This window comes from Hyla sarda, chromosome 4, assembly GCF_029499605.1.
Source record: "Hyla sarda isolate aHylSar1 chromosome 4, aHylSar1.hap1, whole genome shotgun sequence".
Lineage (NCBI taxonomy): Eukaryota > Metazoa > Chordata > Amphibia > Anura > Hylidae > Hyla > Hyla sarda.
Window position 1 is genome coordinate 312,250,077 of NC_079192.1, and position 8,441 is coordinate 312,258,517.

General features: G+C 35.8%; 1 long non-coding RNA gene across 2 annotated transcripts; it reads left to right on the forward strand.

Annotated features, from left to right (window-relative positions):
• The first annotated feature begins 275 nt into the window (after positions 1–275).
• Positions 276–5,649, forward strand: LOC130367038 (uncharacterized). 2 transcript variants are annotated; one of them, XR_008892047.1, is made up of 3 exons: positions 276–383; positions 3,229–3,335; positions 4,938–5,647. It is a non-coding gene; the product is annotated as an uncharacterized LOC130367038 (long non-coding RNA). The 2 variants fall into 2 exon arrangements; XR_008892048.1 differs by having other exon boundaries at positions 285–383; positions 3,168–3,335; positions 4,938–5,649.
• The last annotated feature ends 2,792 nt before the right edge of the window (positions 5,650–8,441 follow it).

Genomic DNA, 8,441 nt, shown 5'->3' on the forward strand with positions numbered 1-8,441 from the left:
TATAGGTTTTAATTATCAAGATTATCTCATTTCAGCAGATGGGTTATGTTTTAATGGTCCAACATGTTATATAGTACATTTTTACAGGCAAATATTTTAGGGATGATAAAGTAGGGGTGAATTCATAACCCTTCAGTTCACAATGGGGGAGATTTATAACCTGTCCAAAGGAAAAGTGGCTGAGTTGCCCATAGCAACCAATCAGATCGCTTCTTTCATTTTTCAGAGGCCTTTTCAGAAATGAAAGAAGCTATCTGATTGGTTGCTATGTGTAACTCGGACACTTTACATCTAGACAGGTTTTGATAAATCTTCCCCAATATGTACAGCACCTGCATACAGCCATGGTCACCTAAATCTCCGCCTAGGAGCCAAACTGGAATGTACAAAAATAAGTATATCTAGTTATTCATAGTATAGTAGCAGTAACATTGTTAGAGTCATGCTACTCTGTGTCTCTATGGAACATATATGCAAGAGCAAGTACTCCGATTTATCCCCCAACTACCTGCTTTTTTCAATTGAGCTGCAATGCACACACTACTGTATGCATCACTGCTGAATTGACATTCAACAGTGAATGTATGAATGTAGTGAATGACGTCAATGCATACAGTACTGGGTGCTTTTACACTTATCTCTCACACCTGGTGATGGGCCAGGTAGCGAGAGAAGGTGGATGCTACATCTGTAGTTGCAGACCTTGCTATAGAGGGGTCCTATGAGCCTCTATTTATGCCGCTGTACCTATTTTCCTCTAATTTCGCTTTCAACCATATCTAATGATGATTTACTATATTTAGGCATAGATTGATTCTTTTTTGTATAGTAAGATGGTATTTAGAATGGAATTACACACATTTTGAACACATTTAGAATTATTAGCCCTTACTTTATATTATCCACCCATCTGTAATCCATTAGTGGCTTAAAAATTACATTAAAAACTGCAATTAAAATTGCCACAAAAACATTATGGTTGGCATTTATCATTGTGTTTACCCTTTTTTTTCATCTATATTTGGTGCTATTGTAGCGCAAGTGTCCTTTTTTTGCACCATTTGTGCCTTTTGGGTTACACATTGCTGCTGATTTTGAGTTGTAATCCAATGATTTTGGCAATATGCATGATATGGAAGAGTTTTATGAACTGCACCTTATTGCTAAAAGGCGCAAAGCCACCAAAAAGTCTCTAAATTACAGCAGCCCAGACTTAGCTTAGCTTTTTGGTATATGTGAAGTGTGAAATTTTTGAAAATGTGACCTGCACAGAATTTATCAAATGTTCTATGACCATTTCATAAATCTGGTGCTCCTACACATTATCAACACACACAAAAAGGTGTAAAAAATGCTTCACTTACACTACAATGATAAATGCCCCCTATGTGTAATTACTGCCTTGTGCTCCAATTGTTACCTTTATATCCTCTACATACTAGGGGGCATTTATCATTGTATGTGTAAGTGAAAAATAAATTTGTGTGCTGGTAAGGTGTAGGAGCACCAAACTTATTAAATGGTCACAGAGCATTTGATAAATTTTGTGCAGGTCACATTTTCTAGAATTTCACTCTTCACGTATACCAAAAAGCTAAGCTAAGTCTGGGCTAGTGTAGTTTAGAGACTTTTTGGTGGCTTTGCGCCTTTTTTTTGCACCTTTTGCAATAAGGTGCCGTTCATAAAACCCTTCCATATCATGCGTATCACCAAAATCATTGGATTACAACTCAAAATCAGCAGAAATGTGTAAAGCAAAAGGTGCAAAAAAGGCTAAAAAAATACATTTGTGCCAAAATAGCACCAAATATAGACAAAAAAAGGGAAAACACAATGATAAATGCTGATCACTGTGTTTATTTCAGAACTGCTCAGAAAAAATAAACATGAAAATGTAGTTGTTTGCTCTGCGTGACACCTCCTTACAGGAACAATAATTATTTGCAGTGACTAGATCTAGTACAGATCTTAATCCTTTCAGTACTTATGAGCTGCTGAAGTTGAGTTGTTCTTTTCTAAGTGCTCTCTGATGACACCTGTCTCAGGAACTGTCCATAGCAGAAGCAAATCCTCATAGCAAGCCTCTTCTACTCTGTGCAGTTCCCTAGACAAGCAGAGATGTCAGCAGAGAGCACTGTTGCCAACTCAACTTCATCAGCCCATAATTATTATAAGGATTAAGATGTTTTAATAAAAGTCATTAACAAATCTGTTTAACTTTCTGGAGCCAGTTGATGTATAAAAAAAAAGTTTTTTTCCTGGAATACCCCTTTTTATATATATATTTTATAAGCCAGCCTGATCAGGCAGAATACAAAACAAATATTTAAAGGAAAATGCTGTATAAAAAAAATTAAAAAAATAAGCATGTTATAAAAATTTTTTTTTGTTTTCATTTTAATAATTTTTGTATTGTTGTTGTTTTTTTTTTTTTTTTTTTTTCTACAGTAAGGGCATTATTAGGGCTTGGATATGATTTAGCATCTTGACAAAATTTGGTACAGACCAAGCACTAAGATGAGAGATGTTTAAAGAGAAGTTTAATTGCAAAGTTAAAAAGCTGATTTTCCTACCGGCAAGTTGTAGTTAAAGAGGTGCTAGGAGGCAGCCTGACTGTCTGCACAAAATACTGATCAAAGCACTGACAGGCATCTGGTTTTCCTCTGCCTTTCTGTACATTCCCTATTGCCTGCCTCCTTTCTAAAGTTAAATAACAAAATTAAATAGTTAAAAAGTAATTTATTACTTAGGGTAATGGTTCCATTATTAATTATAATTGACCTCTATGAAGATTTTCATTTTGTTTTAATTTGTAATAAAGTGCTGAAAGTCAATGGAATAGTGGCCATCACTGATGGGCACTAGTTCATTGACTTTCATAGAGTACATTATTACATTAAAAATACAGCAGTTTTTCATTCCTATTTAATGGCTGTATTTAAATGTAATCTTATGATGTGTGAGTCCAACCTAAGAGATATTATATTTTCTCAGGATTTTTCTTTTACTTTATAATGTAACAGATTTATCTTAATACATTAACATTTTAAATGATGCCAGTTTTATTTTTCATTCTATTTATTTATTTATTTATTTATTTATTTATTATTTATATGTGAGTTCACATGTCTCCTTTTGGTGCAATTTTTTTTATTCTGTTTTTGAAGTTGACGAACTCAAAAGGGGGATATGAAGAATTCTACTTATGTTTCCTTGATCTTCTTACAGTATTGGCTTCCAAATCTAAAAAAAGACTACATGTGGAAAAACAACAGAGACAAATGAAAATTAAAAACACATGTAAACAAGAAAGTCTTCCCTTCTGCTAAAAGATGGTATAATTATTTTATTAATGTATCATAGATTTATTATTAATTATTTTATTTTATACTGTATTTGAAACAACTTGACAATCCCCCATTTAAGCACAGATGGGTTTTAGGTTTTTGGGATTTTTAAAATCAATGTAAAGTATGGACTTTCAAACAGCTTGTAATATTATATTTTACAGACAGTCTTGTTTTGTTGAATGTGATAGCATTTAAAGAACATGTATTACCAAGTTTTGTGTGACTCATGATCAATTACTTGAGTCTAAAGGGCTGTACCTGATGTTTTTGAATAGTCAGTTTATTAAATTAATGATATCCCTATCAACTCACATAACATTTGTTTGCACATACTGTACATACAGATTATTGAGGTAAAAAATAGAGTACATGTTGTATCACTTAAATCTCATAGAAATGAATATTATAAATGTCCATCTGAGTACAGAATGTTGTCAATACATTATACTTATCTACATTGATAGGGTTAAGGCAACCATTTGTCTATACATAGTATATCTTGAATATGTGGTAATTATTAAATTCCTAGTTAATATTCAAGTGTTAATCATAGGTAGACATTGAACAGATTAGACATGTGCATGTTTTCCAACATCAGCTTCTAAGGGGGTGAAATATTGGCATTGCCCCATGCAGTCTATAGATTGCGCATGTATTATTATTTTTTTAATTCTTCCTGAAAAAACCCATATTTTCTGCATAGCTATTGTCATAGTAAACAGATTTATTAAAGGATTTACCCAAGATTAAAAGTTGTTACCTATCCTCAAGATAGGCGATTGTTAGCTGATCTTTGGGAGGGGGGAGGGGTACCCCACTAACCACGAACATGGTGGTCCCTTTTCCCCTTTTTGAATGGAGGGACAGTGCATATGCCTAACCTTCTCTCCTTCATTTTTTATAGGACTGCCAAAGATAGCTGAGTGCTTTATTCAGTAGGACATCCTATATGAAAATGTAGTTGTGGTTGATCATATATGATGCAGCTCCATTCAAACATGAGACATGAGACCTCCATTCTTGTGATCGGTAGGGGTCCCAGTGGTCAGACCCAAACCAATCAGCTAGCTATCTCCTATCTGGTGGACAGGTGATAACTTTTAATCTTGGGATAACCCCTTTATTAGAAATATGGGGATCAGGTTACCAGCACAATACAAATCCTTCTTAAAAACCTTATTACTGGAAGTACTGACCTTGTACAATGCCCCAGTGTTCATAAATCTACCCATGTCTGTCATAAACAACAGAGTTTAGAATGCAAAAGGCAACCAAGTATTTAGAAACATATGTTTATATAAAAAGGAAAAAAGAAACAAGAACAACAAATGGCTAGATTCCCAAAAAGTTGTCAGCTATGAGGACATTTCTCCAAATACAATAATATTCTTAAGAAAATGTGCACAGATAAAAACAAAATGTCTTGCAATCATGAAATGATCATTAGAAACTATATACTTGTAGGTTAAGTAGAATTTCGTATAATACAGGCACAGTTCCATGACATTCATTATAAAAAATTGAAATGTGCAGTTAACTAATTTAATTCTCCATTTTTCAACTTATCTTGGCTTTTCTTTTCTGCAGACAAAGGTCACCAAATTGATATTAAACATGATTAAGATTCATTGGAAGGAAGGAACACGAGCAGACTTTACAAGGCCAGCAGATCTCAAATTAAATTAAGTTGAAACTCTACCACGGAATTCTCAACCAGCAACATCAGAAACACTGTCTACATTCTAACCTGCTGTGTCACGTCCCTCCCGTAACACCTTCTACCATCTTGATGTTGTCTTGATTGGGGACATTTCGTCTTGCCTTGTCATCAAGGATGCAGGAGCCTAGTTTTCACAAATATCTTTTTCTATGGCAGAATGCAGACATCTTTTTAGTACATATAAAGGTGGTTTCACTCAAGCCCTATTCCTTTGAGTATAGTTTAACTCCTTCTTGCTTGACAGGCTACTGGATTTATTTGTCCCTCATTCCATTAAACAGATGGGTAATGTTAATGGTATACAGTATCCATTTTCATTGCCCCCCCCCCCCCCCCCCAATGTTCCAGGGTAGATGTTCCTTGCTTTGCAGTGTAAAATTAAATATGGATTCTTCTAAATCCTTCATTTTGGATAAAAACTCTTCCTTTGTGACAATTAACTTAAATATATTCTGTACGTTATACTTATGTAAATGTAACTTTTATTTAACTTTTCCTGCATTAAAAATAATATATAGTAATTATTGCGTAAGAACAAAAACATTTATATTACAAGAGGTGATGCTGGAATGTGGTTAAAGTGGAATTCCAGGGATTACATCTAATTATAGTCACACTGCTCCAAAATAATAAAAAAAAATTGCTATACTTACCTTTTTTGCTGCCCAAATGCCGCCATATGCAGATTCTGTGCAATTGTTGCACTCTGTATTCCATATATTTGAGTACAGCCAAATCAAATATAGCCTAGGAAATCAGCCCAGAAAAATTAGATTAAAGATAGAATGAAATGGTCACCCTAAGTGGGTCACCCTATTGGACAATATAGGTCCTGCCATAATTAAACAAGAGTATACATCATATGCAACAATAATTTACAAGTGTATGTCTTACATCATTACTGGCATTTAAATAAACTTTTTATGTCTGACAGACATTTCAAAAGCTTAGATTGGTTGTGGTCTCAGTGTTGAGACCCTCTCTTTTTGTTAGATATACCCAGTTAGATATACCCAGGAGCAGGGAGCTTCACTCCCTGGCTCAGCGCTCAACCCATCTACTACAATCAGTTGGACTGTGTGCTGACCAAGGGAGTGAAGAGCGCTTGGCTATATTTAACGAGTGATGGGAGTCATGTATACATTTATTAGATAAATAATGAGATGCACTAAATAGACTGCTGGACTATTATTATTATTTTATGAGGTCTGCATAACAGGTCGAAAGTAAATTTTTTTACAGTACCATTTTAAAACCAGACCTTTTTTGATTTTTTTTTTATATGTTTGCAATAATTATTTTTGGGGCAGTGACAAACTATTGTAGATACCATGCTAGAAACATGTGTAGAAAAACAAGTGTTTTTGAGGACAATGCAACCTCACAGTGCATTGCAAACCACATAGTTACATAGTCACATCGTTGATAAGGTTGAAAAAAGACAATAGTCCATTCTTTTCTACCTCTATCCCTATTGTGTTGATCCAGAGGAGAGCAAAAAAAATTAGACTAATGCCAACTGGCCCAAACAAGGGGGGAAACATGTGTTCCTGACTCCAAATATGGCAATCAGAATAAATCCTGGAACAAAGTTCTGTCCCTATAAATCTAGTGTCCAAACAGGATCTCAGTTAGTGCTTATGCCAACTGTGTATGCACATATGTCCATAACATTACCACACCCTATTTCACATTAGTTTATATATCCAAGACACGATATTATTATTGCACTTTTGCCCATATTATGACCAAGCTAGTGCACAAGTGTCCATCCGCTCATATCCTACATCACATATCAGCACTTCTTGCAATGCTGTTGTGCTAGTATTTGTGCACAGGGAATTACCAGCCAGAGGGCATAAGCACTGAATGACATACTGTTTGTGTTGGGAAACTTGCTACGGATACTAGTGTGGTAACTGTGTAAGGCTGGGTTCACCAGCATCTGGCTTAGGTGAACTCAGCCTAAATCTCGACCCAACTGATGACAACTGATGACAATGAGCATCAGTTGCCATCAGTTGTATTGCATCCGGCATCCATTGTTTCTGGCATCAGACAGGGGAACGCAGCTCCGGTGCTGTCCAGCATGTCCAACCATCAGGCGTCAAAATTGGGACGCTGGATGATTGTGAACTGTCCCATTCAAATTAATGGGATCAGTTCTAGCATCAATTTCCCTCTGGTGCACGCCGGAGGGAAACTATGCCGGACAACTCATATATATGAACCTAGCCTTATGCGGAAAGTGTTTCCATTGAAAAACTGGATGATGATAGACTTCTAAGTGTGAAAAGTCCCTAGACTTTAACTATGCGGTGTTGGTTGTGGTCTAATTAGTAAGTGTGTTTAATCATTGCAACTATCTTGAAAGGAAAAGGAAACACTGTTAAAAGGAATACTATTAAAAATGAAGTTTTTAAAAGATCCCTGGAATTATTTGTTGCATGTTTGGACCTTTGTAGTCTCTGCTAGTTTGCTGTCATTTTGTATACATCTGCTTTAAATATTTACAATAGTAAACCTGAACTACATTTAACAATGATGCATGTTACACTACATGAAATATGACATTTTCCAGAAAAATTATAAGGCTAAGTTCACATGTCGGAATTTCCGTGTGGAATTTTGCACGGAGATTTTGCTGCAGCAGAGTCTTGTTTAAATTCAGCATGGAAATTCTGAATTCCATGTCCGCAGAAAGAATGAACCTGTTAATTCTTTCTTCAGACTCTGCGTGGAATGCATGGCTGTCTATGAGATGGCCCATTCCCGTGCGGTCCTAGCCCCCAGTCTCCGAAATGTCCAAACAGAGACTTTCCGTGTGGACATTCCTCAAGTGTGAACATAGTCTATATGTTATAGGAATTTAAGCACATCATCACATTTACTGCATTTAAAGCATATGTCAATGTCATTACAGAATTTCTTGGCTAGTTGGACTGTATTAGTATGTTGCTGTGGCAATATAATAGTTACCACAGAGGGATATAACTGCAACACAATACACAACATATATCACTAAAAAAACTACTTATTATGTTAAACAGGTATTCTCATCTTATAAAATTATGTATTTGCAATGGGGCCCATGTTAGGCTGGGTTTACATATATCAGGCGTCAGGCATAGTTTCTCCCTGGCATGCACCGGAGGGAAACTGATGCTAGAATTGATCCCATTCATTTGAATGTGACAGTTCACAATCATCCAGCGTCTCAATTTTGATGCCGGATGGTTGGACACCAGACAGGGGAACGCAGCTTGCTGTGTTCCCCTGTCCGCCGTGCAGAAACAATGGGTGCCGGATGCCATACAACTGATGACAAGTTGTCATCAGTTGTGGCATCAGTTGTGTCTAGAGCTAGGCTG